This window comes from Colobus angolensis, unplaced genomic scaffold (genome assembly GCF_000951035.1).
Source record: "Colobus angolensis palliatus isolate OR3802 unplaced genomic scaffold, Cang.pa_1.0 Scaffold341, whole genome shotgun sequence".
Lineage (NCBI taxonomy): Eukaryota > Metazoa > Chordata > Mammalia > Primates > Cercopithecidae > Colobus > Colobus angolensis.
Genome location: NW_012116722.1, coordinates 1,647,437 through 1,661,413, shown reverse-complemented (window position 1 = coordinate 1,661,413; position 13,977 = coordinate 1,647,437). Strand labels below are relative to the sequence as shown.

Here is a 13,977-nt window from a genome sequence, read left to right as displayed (position 1 = left end):
AGCTGGGACTACAGGCGCCCGCCACCTCGCCCGGCTAGTTTTTTGTATTTTTTAGTAGAGACGGGGTTTCACCGTGTTAGTCAGGATGGTCTCGATTTCCTGTCCTCGTGATCCGTCCATCTCGGCCTCCCAAAGTGCTGGGATTACAGGCTTGAGCCACTGTGCCCGGCCTCTTTCTTTTCTTTTTAAAGATTGAGATATGGGCTGGGTGTGGTGGCTCACGCCTGTAAATCCCAGCACTTTGGGAGGCCGAGGTGGGTGGATCACTTGAGGTCAGGAGTTTGAGAGCAGCCCGGCCAAAACGGTGAAATCCTGACTCCGTCTTGAAAAAGAAAAATTAGTCAGGTGTGGTGGCAAATCCCAGCTACTCAGGAGGCTGAGGCAGGAGAATCCCTTGAACCCAGGAGGCGGAGGTTGCAGTGAGCAGAGATCACGCCACTGCACTCCAGCCTGGGCGGCAGAGTGAGACTCTGTCTCAGAAAACAAAAAAAAGAGAGACAGAGAGAGAGAATCTATGTACCATAAAATTCACCTTTTAAAGTGTCCAATTCAGTGACTTTTAGCATATTCACAAGATTGTAGAGCGATCACCACTATCTAATTTCAGAACATTTTCATCACCTCAGAAAGAAATTCCATGTGCATTAGCAGTCATCCCATTTCCTACTTCTCCTAGTCCCTTGACACTACTAATATAATTTCTGTTTCCTCTTTTTTTTTTTTTTTTTTTTTTTTGTGAGATAGACTCTCGCTCTCTGGCCAAGCTGGAGTGCAGTGGCACAATCTTGGCTCACTGCAACCTCCGCCTCTGGGTTCAAGCGATTTTCCTGCCTCAGCTTCCTGAGTAGCTGAGACTACAGGCGCACACCTCCACACCCGACTGATATTTGTATTTTTAGTAGAGATGAGGTTTCATCATGTTGGCCACGCTGATCTCGAGCTCCTGACTTCAGGTGATCCACCTGCCTCAGCCTCCCTAAGTGCTGGGATTGCAGGTGTGAGCCACTGCACCTGGCCTAATTTCTGTTTCTATAGATTTTCTTATTCTGGACATTTTATATGAAAGAATTCTATAATATGTGGTATTTTGTGCCTGGCCTCTTTCTTGGCATAATGTTTTCATGGTTCACCCGTGCTGTTGCGTGTGTCAGCACTTCATTTCTTTTTTTGGCTGAATAATATTCCACTGTATAGGTATACTGTATTTTGTTTATCCATTCATTGGTTAAGGGAGATTTGGGTTGTTTCCACTTTCTGGCTATTATGAATAATGCTTCTGTGAACTTTCATGTACAGGTTTTTGTGCAGACATCTTTTTCAGTTCTCTTGGGTATATACATAGGAGTGGAACTGATGAGTCATATGATGACTCTGTGCTTAACGTTTTAGGAGAACTGCCAGATCCACAGACCATTTTACATCTGTGGTTGCTTTTGGCTGTAGCGTGGCAGGGCCTTTTCTTGGCTTCTGCTTTTTGTGCTCCTCATTATCCCACCTGAGCCTCAAACGGCAACACACTTCCAGGAATGTCTTGTTTTCTCCTCAAACTTACTCCCAATCAAAGTGAAGTCACCTGCTCCCAAGCAACGAGAAACGAAAGAGAACAAAAATGCAGCAGGGTCCCACTGCACACCCAGCATTGAGCTCCACAATATATGTGTTCAGTTCTTTTCTTACTCTCAGTAAGGCTTGAGGTAGACGTCATTGTCCCCACTTTATCAACAAGGAAGTGGAAAAGCCTTCTAGGTTTGTCATTTGAACCCCACTGTGTTGGATATTCCTTCTGCCATCTTCTAGTTTTATTGCTCCAAGCTCCTTCCCAAGAATATGGTTCTCAAACTGTGTATCACGGAACCTGATGGTACTTTGGGGGTTCAACAACAAAAAGCATTTTCTTCCAATGAGTCTTTAACATTCCTGAAAAATCCACTCCTCATTTTTATCTATCTTAGAGTTCAATGGAAACCTTGTCAGTCTTTCTTTTCTTTTCTTTCTTTCTTTCTTTCTTTTTTTTTTTTTTTTTTGGAGACTAGAGTTTTGCTCTGTCACCCAGGCTGGGGAGCAGTGGTACGATCCTGGCTCACTGCAACCTCCACCTCCAGGGTTCAAGCAATTCTCGTGTGTCCGCCTCCCAAGTAGCTGGGACTACAGGCACTCAGCACCACACCCAGCTAATTTTCGTATTTTTAGCAGAGATGGGGGTTTCACCATGTTGGCCAGGCTGGTCTTGGATACCCAACCTCAAGTGACCTGCCTGCCTCGGCCTCCCAGAGTGCTGGGATTGCAGGGGCCCAGCCACCTCATCAGTCTTATTTATCACTTTTTGGCCAGGGCTTACAGCAATACATGACATATAGTAATTGCTCAATAATTATTTTTCTAGTGAATAAATTTTTCTCTGCTAAAAATTTGGGAAACCATCGTGCTAAGACATTGCTTCCTAAACCTGACAAAGTCAAAACTTGCAATTTAACTTACTGTTAAATTGCCCATAGAATATATTTTTTAAATATAGCCCAAGAGGCCCTGCTGAATCAGACTCTGTAGGGTGGGTGTTCGCAGTACTGTTATGAATCTCCCCTGGTGATGCTGAAAGAGCTTTCAGCAGACCCTAGTTTGCAAGCTGCTGCTCTGGGAGGTACTGGCTCTGCTTGGCTTCAGGGCCAGTGACATCTATGGTTACTTTCCCAGGCCTAAGAGATCTTACTCTGGCCCAGAGCCATAGTCAACAACTGTACAGTCAGGAATTTTTATCCAGATCTACTGTCATGACAGTCCACTGGCTACAGCTGGCTTCACTCTAGGCATTAAGCCTTTCTTTTTTCTTTCTGTCTTTTTTTCTTTTTTGAGACGGAGTCTTGCTCTGCCGCAATGGCACGATCTTGTGTGAGTGGAGTGGCACAATCTCAGCTCACTGCAACCTCTGCCTCCTGGGTTCAAGCAATTCTCCTGCCTCAGCCTCCCAAGTAGCTGGGATTATAGGCACCTGCCACCACGCCCAGCTAATTTTTGTATTTTTAGTAGCGATGGGGTTTTACCGTGCTGGCCAGACTGATCTGGAACTCCTGACCTCAGGTGATCAGCCCACCTCAGCCTTCCAAAGTGCTGGGATTACAGTCATGAGGCACCGCGCCCGGCCACCATTAGACCTTTCAATGTGACTGCAAGCCTGAAGAGCACTACCAGCCAGTCTTTCCCTAGACCTCAACTTTAGACCTTCTTTTTTACTATTAACTAGTAGCGATTAAAGTCATGCTAGGTTGGACATCAGAAGTTCTCCATGGCTGGAGAAAAGAATCTCACCACTTCTAATACCCTATAATTCTTCCCCCTTACCCCGATCCCCACTCACCAAGGACTTGAGGGATAAGCTTATGCCATGCAATGGGGTTCCCCTTCCCCTCCACCTATAGAAAGTGGCAGTAGGTCCCACAGATTCAGTTCTTCTTTCAAGGTCAAGGACAGTGTAGGAAATGGTAACATCTTCCACTCCATTCAATTACCCTGGGGCCACCCACTGCTGGTGGCTGTAAAGAGAAAAAAGAACTCCTGACTCACTTTTACATGCTTGCTTTGAGTCCCACTTCCCCTTTACTCCTAGGAGGAAGAAGGACTTTATCGTACTAGCAAATCTGAAGATTCTCTAAAGATATTCAATTATGTATCTATAGTCAGAGTAGACCCACAGTGTGAGGAAGACCAGGCTATGGCAACAGGGCTGCCCTTTAGGCAGAGTGGGGGTAGAAGAGTGAGGGTGGGAATAGGGGTGTTGGCTGAGGAGATGGAAGGGGAAGCAGAAGGCGGGGCAAATCTGTATGAGCATGAGATAGAGCCCAGTCAACAAGCACAGTACCCATGAAGGTGCAGCAATCTCCAATCCCAGTGCCAGCAGATCACTGGCCCCAGGGACCTAAGAAGCCTCAAGATGGCCTCACAGGAGTGCAAAGGAAATAAAAATAGTCTCTCTAGCACTTTGCCACCCAAGGGGTGATCCTCCAGCCAGCAGTGGCAGCATCACCCAAGTGTTTGTTAAACATGCAGAATCTCACTTCCCACCACCTAACTTAACAAGACCTCAGCATGATTTGAATGCACATTAAAGTGCTCTGAACCGGCTTGAGAACAAGCACAACTCAGTATTAAAACACAGTAGATGGTTCAACTAAGGCTGCATCTAGGCTTTGGTGCACATAAGAATTGCCTGGAAAGATTCTGATTCAGGCAGAATCAGAATTTTCGGGTGCAGAATTTGGGTGGGGCACAGGAATCTACATTTTTAGCAAATGCACAGATGATTCTGGTTCCAGAAGTTCCAACTGCTTTACTTCTGAACAGGGGACATGAAGTTGCCACTTACGTGTGTGCGGAATAATATTTTAAATTCTTAGCTCATCGTTTCCATGTATGTGTCTCTTTTGCTCATTGCCCATTTCCAGTAGATAGGCCATTTTGTGCCCGTTGCCATTTGGAAAGGGTGTAAGAAGACTGAGGCTAAAAAACAGAGAGACAGACAGATAGACTTCTTCCTGACTGCAGCTCCCAAAAGTCTAAAGCCTTTGGTTGTACTTGTACAATGCAAACAAATGCCAGTAGACAGACAGGCTATTAAGTGCGAGTCCCAGTGGATTAGGAACTCAGAATTCAGTTGCAGTAGAAAATAAAGAAAGCAGAATATGGAGTGAAAATTGCACCAGCTACATGGGAAGGTTGGCAGGATTTTAGCTCAAGAACATTCTAGGCCGGGCGCGGTGGCTCAAGCCTGTAATCCCAGCACTTTGGGAGGCCGAGACGGGTGGATCACGAGGTCAGGAGATCGAGACCATCCTGGCTAACACGGTGAAACCCCGTCTCTACTAAAAAATACAAAAAACTAGCCGGGCGACGTGGCGGACACCTGTAGTCCCAGCTACTCGGGAGGCTGAGGCAGGAGAATGGCCTAAACCCGGGAGGCGGAGCTTGCAGTGAGCTGAGATCCGGCCACTGCACTCCAGCCTGGGCCGCAGAGCGAGACTCCGTCTCAAAAAAAAGAACATTCTAAAGAGTCCTCTGGTGGGGCCACTGGTGGGGCACCTCTGGCACAGCAGACTCTTTCAGCACTACCTCCAACTTTTCTCCAGGGAATCCTGGGCTTTTCTGTCAAATGTCTGATTTTCCTTCTTCTTTCTTTGTGTATTTTCTCTATTCCTAAACATTGCCTTTAATGGCCCATTAGGAAACACCACCATGATCCTTTCAAACTAGAGGACCCCAACAACAGGGAAGGAAACAGCAATTCTTTTGATCCACTTTCTCCCGGGCCAGGGAAAACCCAGTATTTCAAAACACATTGCCTTTTTCCTACCGTTCCTGGAGAGAGAAGGAACCATGTGAGTCCTTCCTGGGTGAGGCCAGCCTCATGTCTGACCTGTTCTCCAATCAGCAGAGAAAAGGACAATGTTTCACTATTAAAACCAGATGAACTTTCACAGCTACTACCCATATATTCTTATCAATGTCATTTATCACTGGAAGTTAGGGTGAAATATGTATTAGCATTTGGCAGAAATGCCAGCTAATTGCAGCTAAGATAGGGTTGCAATTTCTACCCCTCTAAATTTCTCAACAGCAAAGTTCAGCTTTCCTAAAGCTTCAGGGTCTTCGCGACCTGAAATGTCAACCCCGCAAAGACCAATTCCTATGAAAAAGCATTTGCTCTGTAATTGGTTATGGAAATGGAACCTCTAAGTGAGTTCTGGGAGTAACAATAGTCTGCTAGAGCAATGGCAATCCCATCCTCCTCTTTCTTGAAGTGAGCACCAGGACTGAAGTACAGACATACTCAGGATAAGGGTAGAGTAATTCCCACACGTAATCTCCAGTCGCTTTTATTTCTGTACAGGAACTTTTCCTAGTCCATCCAAAACACAGCAGGGTCTGGACTTGGACCAGCGCCACATCACCAGACCTGCCCTGAGCCTCCACGGCAGCCTGTTCCAGGACACCCCTGGGAAGAGCAGCGGGAGGCTCTCTCTCCTCCAAACCCAGCAAGGTTTCTGTTCACACTTTTCCAGAGTCAAAGTGGATTAAGCTGTCTAAAAGTGGGTACAGTTAACAGAAGTGACTCATATTACAACCACTACCTCTGCCTGCCCCCACTTCCTCTTCCACCACCTCTGAGAGGCACCTGTGGGTGCCTCCTGCATTGATGAGCCTTCCCCTTTGGCTGTAGCATATGTATGCACGTATGACGCCACCGCTCTGTGGTGCGACGCCAACTGGAGAGCAGTCTGTTGATTCTAGAGCAGCTGACTTCTGTCGTGTTTCTCTCTAGAAATAGAGAGAAGCCACAGAGGGAAGAAGGTGGGAAATGGGGCCAGGTGCAGTGGCTCACACCTGTAGTCCCAGAACTTTGGGAGACGGAGGCAGGAGGATCACTTGAGGTCAAGAGTTCGAGACAAGCCTGGCCAACATGGTGAAACTTCATCTCTACTAAAAATACAAAAATTAGTTGGGTGTGGCAGTGCGCGCCTATAATCCCAGCTATTTCTATTATTATAACTTCGTAATATTTAATGAAATATTTAATGAAATGAGACAGGAGAATTGCTTGAACCCAGGAGGCAAAGGTTGCAGTGAGCCAAGATCATGCCACTACACTCCAGCCTGGGTGACAGGGTGAGATTCTGTCTCAAAAAAAGAAAAAAAAGAAAGTGTGAAATGGGAAAATGAGGGATGACCAGTAAGTCTGGATCCTGGTAGTTCATTTCCTGCTGCCCTACTTTCTGAAGCTTCGTGGCCCTTGGGTTCCATAGAGCATCACTGCGAGTCATCCCACTATCTCATGTCTCCGTCATAGCTACACTATTTCTTCACTTATAATGTCTGCTTCTCTCACAATCAGCCAGGGACCTTTTTAAATTCAGATTTGTAACAACAGCCCATGGTAGAATAGTTAGGCACAGAGAAAGTGATTCAAATGTCAGTTGAATGAATAAAAGAACAATTTGATTATCACACACTATCCTGAAAGAACATGTGTATCATAACAAAAATTGTTGGATATTATGTTTGGTGCTTTAAACACACACACACACACACACACAAATATGAAACGTCTTTTCTGCCATCCATGGGTTGACAGCTAAATAGAATACTCTTTAGTAAATAAACATGACTATTTACACAAAACATATGGCAGCAAAATAAAAATATTGTATGTTTATGAATGACTTACAAAACCCCATATAATGTTGCAGGGAATGGATTTAATAATAATTCTCCACAACAGTGGAGAGCACATTTTCTCTGTGGAATCTAGGAGGCTTCATGACAAGAAAAAGGTGCTATCAAAAGAGTTTTCAAAACACTGCATAAGAGACCACCTGGAGATCAGGAAACCCGGGGAGAGCCAGGTGCATACTGGGTAGGAGCACGGGGCTGGTATAGCCTTGGAGGGTGCGGGAGAAGTGAGAAAGTCGGGGTTTTTAAGTTTGCTAGGGCCGCTGTAACAAAGTACTGCAAACCAGGTGGTCTAAACCAGTGGTCCCCAATCTTTTTGGCACCAGGGACCAGTTTCATGGGAGACAATTTTTCCATGGACCTGGATCAAGAGCAGCAGGGAAGTGGGGGGACAGTTTCAGGATGATTCAAGCACATTACATTTATTGTGCACTTTATTTCTATTATTATAACATTGTAATATTTAATGAAATAATTATACAACTCACCATAATGTAGAATCCATGGAAGCCCTGAGCTTGTTTTCCTGCAACTAGACAGTCCCATCTGTGGGTGATGGGAGACAGTGACAGATCATCAGGCATTAGATTCTCATAAGGAACACGCAACCTAGATCACTCGCATGCACAGCTCACAATACGGGTTGTGCTTTTATGAGAATATAATACCAGCTCTGATCTGACAGGAGGCGGGGCTCAGGCGGTAATGTTCGCTTGCCCACTGTTCACCTCACCTCCTGAAATGCAGCCCAGTTCCTAACTGGTCTATGGTACTGTTCTATGACCCTGGGATTGATGGCCCCTGGCCTAAACAAAAGGAACTTTTTTGTTTTGTTTTGTTTTTGAGATGGAGTTTCACTCTTATTGCCCAAGCTGCAGTGCAATGACATGGTCTCAGCTCACTGCAACCTCCGCCTCAGCCTCCCAAGTAGCCGCGATTACAGGCACCCGCCACCATGCCAGGCTAATTTTTTGTATTTTTAGTAGAAGGAGGTTTCACTATGTTGGCCAAGCCAGTCTTCAACTCCTGACCTCGGGTGATCCACCCACCTCAGCCTCCCAAAGTGCTGGGATTACAGGCATGAGCCACTGCGCCCAGCCCAGAACTGTTTGTTTCATAGCTCTGGAGGTTAGAAGTCCAAAATCTAAATATCAGGAGTGTTAGTTCCATCTAAGAGCTATGAGGGAAGGATCTGTCCACGTCTCTCTCCTTGGCTTATAGATGGCCATCTTCATGTTCAGATGACAGTCTCCCTGTGTACATATCTGTCTCCAAATTTCCCCTTTCTATAAGGACACCAGGCATATGGGACAAAGGCCCACCCTAGCGACCTCATTTTGATCTGATTACCTTTGCAAAGATTACATTCTGAGGTACTGGGGATTAGGACTTCAACATACTCATTTGGAGGGAAATACAATTCAGTCATGCAGATGCCTTGGAAGCACTACAGATGAGAATGTGTTCCTGGCTTAGTTCAAATTCTAGATCTCCAGTCAAAAGGTTTTTTTAAATCACCCCATTACCACGCCACCACCCTAGCCCCCAGATCTTCTCACCACACGTTTTTTTTTTTTTTCTTTTTTTTTTCTTGAGACAGAGTTTCACTCTTGTTGCCCAGGGTGAAGTGCAATGGTGCAATCTTGGCTCACTGCAACCTCTGCCTCCCGGGTTCAAGTGATTCTCCTCCCTCAGATCCCAGGCAGCTGGGATTACAGGTGCACACCATCACGCCCAGCTAATATTGGCATTTTCAGTAGAAACTGGGTTTCTCCATGTTGCTCAGGCTGGTCTCGAACTCCTGATCTCAGGTGATCTGCCCACCTCAGCCTTCCAAAGTGCCAGGATGGGATTACAAGCATGAGCCACTATGTCCGAGATGGGATTACAGGCATGAGCCACCATGCCTGGTCTCACACATGCTTTTTATGACTGCTAGAAAACAAGGGCTCTTTGGAGTCGCTCGTGCCTGTGGAATCTCCTGCAGGACTTTCAAAAGTGAGTTGTTAGGCTTGGCTCAGTGGCTACGCCTGTAATCCCAGCACTTTGGGAGGCCAAGGTGGGCAGGCTGCTTGAGCTCAGGAGTTTGAGACCAGTCTAGGCAACATGGCGAGACTCCCATCTCTACAAAATAAATAAATAAATAAATAAATAAATAAATAAATAAATAAATAAATAAATAAATAAATAAATAAATAAAAGTGAGTTGTTGCCTCCCTAGCAGTCATTCAACCTCTTGGTGGGAGCACTGACATTGTGATGTAGAGGTTAAAACTGCCAGACATGCAAATTCTCAGTTCAGTGTGCAGCCAGAGCACAGGCAGGTGACTCAGCCTTGGCTATCGGGATCTGATGTGGCTTCTACTGGGAACCTTTGGCAAAGCACATCTCCATTAATAACTAAAAGATGCAGGAATGGGAACACCCCTCCCTTCCTGGCCTGGACATGGCCTGGTAAGGATGTAATGCTTGGGAGCTCCAAAGTGATTTTTTTTCTTTTTCCGGAGATGCAGTCTCGCTCTGTCACCCAGGCTGGAGTGCAGTGGCACGATCTCCACTCACTGCAACCTCCACCTCCCAGGTTCAAGCGATTCTCCTGCCTCAGCCTCCCGAGTAGCTGGGATTACAGGCAGCCACCACAGTGCCCAGCTAATTTTTGCATTTTTAGTAGAGGCAGGGTTTCACCATGTTGGCCAGGCTGGTCTCGAACCTCTGACATCAGGTGATCTGTCCACCTTGGTCCAAAGTGATTTTCAAACCATGAAAGGAGATGGCACCAACAAATTAGAACGGCAGAGCAGGAAAATGAAAACCTTTTTTCAACTTTGGTAGGCTGATATCCATATGCTAAGCCCTGGAACCTATCAATTTTACCTTATAGATTTGAGTTAAGGATCTTGAGATGAGATTATCCTGAATTATCTGGGTGGACCCTAAACATAATTACAAGTGTACTCGTGAGAGGGAAGCAAAGGAGATTTGACAACAGAAGTAGGGGAGGGATGATGGAAGCCAGAGGCTGGAGTGATTTGAGGAAGGAGTCACGAGCCAAGGAATGCAGACAGCCTCCAGCGACTAAAAAATGCAAGAAAACAGATCTTCCCTAGAGCTCCCAGAAAAAAAACAGCCCTGCCAACTGACTTTAGTCCAGTGAAACTGATTTTAGACTCCGGCCTCCAGAACTATAAAAGAATAAAGTTGTGCTGTTTTAAGCCAAGTCTGTGGTAATTTGTCACAGTAGCAGTAGGAAATTAATACAACAACCTAAAACCGAACCAACCCAGGGAACACGCTTCCTCTTGATTTCTTGTAAAATGGCATCATTTGTTAAACTCCGAATTTTGTAAGCTACTTTTAGCAAGGCTTGTTGTTTGTTACTTGTAGTCCCAAGCATCCTAAAACATACTTTTAACATGACTGCTGGCAGTTTTAGTGGAGCTATTAGTCAGAATATTGGTTCAGCTGCTAACACAGGAAGAATTTTTTTTTTTTTTTTTTTGAGACGGAGTCTCATTCTTGTCACCCAGGCTGGAGTGCAAAGGTTTGATCTCAGCTTATCATAACTGCCACCTCTCGGGTTCAAATGATTCTCCCACCTCAGCCTCCCGAGTAGCTGGAATTACAGGCACCCACCATCATGCCTGGCTACTTTTTGTAGAGACGGGGTTTCACCATGTTGGCCAGGCTGGTCTTGAACTCCTGACCTCAGGTGATCTTCCCACTCTGGCCTCCCAAAGTGGTGGGATTACAGGTGTGAGCCGCCACGCCCAGCCCCCCCGCCCCGCCTTTTTTTTTTAAAGGAGGACTGGTAGTGCAGCTCTGCTTTGAGAGTTTTGCTCAGAAGTAGTCTTCCTTATTTAGCATATTGGATACCTCTCACTTTCTTTTTTTTAGTAGTGATAAAATAAGTAGCAATATTTTTATATAAGAGTATGTTTTATTGTGCTGCCATTCCTGGGGGTTGTCCTCATCCTCATGGTCCAAGATGACTTGCCACAAATACAACTGCAAGCTAGCCAAGAAAAGAGGGGGAGGCCCAAAGACAGGGCACACCCCAGAAAGCTGCACCACTTCCATTCACAGTGCGCTGGTCAGAACTTGGTCTCTGTCTACACCTACTTGTCAGGGAAGCTGGAAGTCTTTAGTCGAATGTGCACAATTAGAAACACAAAAATAAAAATAAAAGAGCATGTACATACTCTTTTATTTTTGAGATGAGACCATAAGTGGTCTCTGTTTCAGTTCTGTTTCAGAAACGATGACATGAGCATTTAAGTTAAAATCAAGGAGACTTTAGCATCTCAGGACAAATGACCCTAATATTCAATCCTACTGATGAAACTTAACTCATTCCAGATCTCCCCTGGTTGGTCTACGGCCATGGTTTAAGAATTTGTGGGGGCCGAGGGTGGTGGTTCAAGTCTGTAATCCCAGCACTTTGGGAGGCCTAGGTGAGTGGATTGCTCGAGCCCAGGAGTTCAAGACCAGCCTGGGCAACAGCCCGGGCAACATCCTTACTAAAAATACAAAACTAGCTGGGTGTGGTGGCACACACTTGTCATCCCAGCTACTCGAGAGGCTGAGATGGGAGCATCACTTGAACCCAGGAGGTCGAGGCTGCAGTGAGTCGTGATCGTGCCACTGTACTCCAGCCTGGGTGACAGTATGAGACCCTGTCTCAAAAAAAAAAAAAAAAAAGAATTTGTGGGGAGGGTAACAGCAGATTCTGCAATATTTAAGAAAGAAACAAATAGTGGTGCCCTTCCCCATTACCTTCCGTTCATGCCCAGGGCACCTCTTTGAAATATTAGTGCTCTGGGAAGACACTGAAACAATGCATTGCTCAGAGGAAGCAAACCCATACTGCTTTGCAGATAGGCACAGTAATTCTTGGGGATTCCCAAGGCTGCTAAGTTTATTTCTCCTGTGAGTTATGCTGAAAACCCCCAACCCTTGGTAAATAACCTGAACCAGTCTTGTTGCTACATTGCTTGGTAGATTTCAGAGTCACCTCACTGCAGGAAACAGAGGCTGGAACATTCCACTCACTAAGTGAGAAGCCATTTTCAACTACACCCTATAGTTCACGGTGCTATCTGGAGCCAGAGTGAATGCTGGTTGCCATGGCACTGCTTTAAATTGTGCCTGTGCTAACACATCTCATCACAATGTCACATGCTGCTCCCATACACTAGATAGATAGAGCCACATCTATCTCTTCCTCTTGTTTACCAATTGATGCCTGAGCTCTGCACTAGGAATAGAGATACATCAGCCAGAAAGCAAATCATGTGGATGCCACACCTCCCTAGCATATTTATAAGGAGTTGGAAACACCTGAATTAGGCAACAAGTGATCTGAGTTCTACTCACAGTTCTCCACTCTGTGGCTTTGGACAAATTCCTTAAAATCTCTGACCCTTGGATTCCTCACCTGTACAATGAATGAGATGGAGTAGAATATCTCTGCAGTATCTTCCTGATGTAATGTTTCTGATTCCTGCACCAATTTTGAAGCAGCGGAAGCTCTGCAGAGAATCAACATCAAAGTGTGAGTAAGGCAATTCCTGTAAGCAGTTGCACAGCCCTGCCCTGCTGACTGTTTCTGAAATTCCCCTCCACCATCTCTGAGCTATTAGGGATTCGTTTTGAGTTAATTTTCTGGCAAGATGCCACTTGCCAAAAGGTCCCTACTGGTGTACTAAGAGGACTGTTTTCAGCTTGGAGTATTATTTGCCTTGGAAATGCTTTCTTCTCAAGCTAGTCGCTGGTTCAATGCTCACAGTTTTGGTCACAAAGATAGCTATACCTCTGAATAAAGTAAGTTCTGAAACTAGACACTTTGGGATGCAGAGGCAGGAGAATCACTTGAGTTCAGCAGTTCAAAACCAGCCTTGGCAACATAGTGAGACCCATCTCTACTAAAAATACAAAAATTAGCCAGGTGTGGTAGCATGTGCCTGTAGTCCCAATTGCATCACTTGAGCCCAGGAGGTCAAGGCTGCCGTGAGCCAGAATGCAATGGCTGGGCAACAGAGCGATACCTTGTCTCAAAAATAAATAAATAAACTAGAAAAAGACATACATGTGAGTCTGGCTTTTGGACGTGTTTTATAGAGTAGTATCTCATGGGACCAAGGGACAAAGCAGTTCTGATACTCGTCTAACTAGCGTGCAGCTGGTCTCATTAGCTGGTCTCATTTCATACTTGCATTGTCCTGCCCCCTAGCACTCATCTGTTGTTTGTAAAAACTGGGCTCTTGCTGGGTGCAGTGGTTCATGCCTGTAATCCCAGCACTTTGGGAGCCTAAGGCAGGCAGATCACGAGGTCAGGAGTTCGAGACCAACCTGGCCAATATGGTGAAACCCCATCTCTACTAAAAATACAAAAATTAGCCTGGTGTGGTGGTGTGTGCCTATAGTCCCAGATACTCAGGAGGCTGAGGCAGAAGAATCACTTGAACTCAGGAAGCAGAGGTTGCAGTGAGCCGAGATTTCACCACTGCACTCCACCCTGGGCAACAGAGCGAGACTCCGTCTCAAAAAAAACAAAACAAAACAAAACAAAACAAAACAAAAAAAAAACTGGGCTCTCAGTTTAAAATTCTCCTTTACACCCTATCTCAATTATTTGTGAGAATCCTCACATGGGCTCTTATGTATAATTCACAAACAAAAATATGGCCTGGGAAATAAGGGTAACAAGGGTAATAGAGTGTCTTGGCTCAAACCAGGCATATGCAAGTCATAGGAAAAAAA

At 45.5% G+C, this 13,977-nt stretch overlaps 1 protein-coding gene across 1 annotated transcript in view; it reads right to left on the bottom strand.

Moving 5' to 3' along the window:
• Positions 1 to 12,935, bottom strand: part of SUB1 (SUB1 homolog (S. cerevisiae)) — a 69,898-nt gene extending 56,963 nt beyond the window's left edge. Inside the window, exon 1 of the mRNA XM_011952557.1 lies at positions 12,653 to 12,935. The gene's annotated coding sequence lies outside the window, so the exon portion shown is untranslated. The remainder of the gene's footprint in view (positions 1 to 12,652) is intronic.
• Positions 12,936 to 13,977: the final 1,042 nt, after the last annotated feature.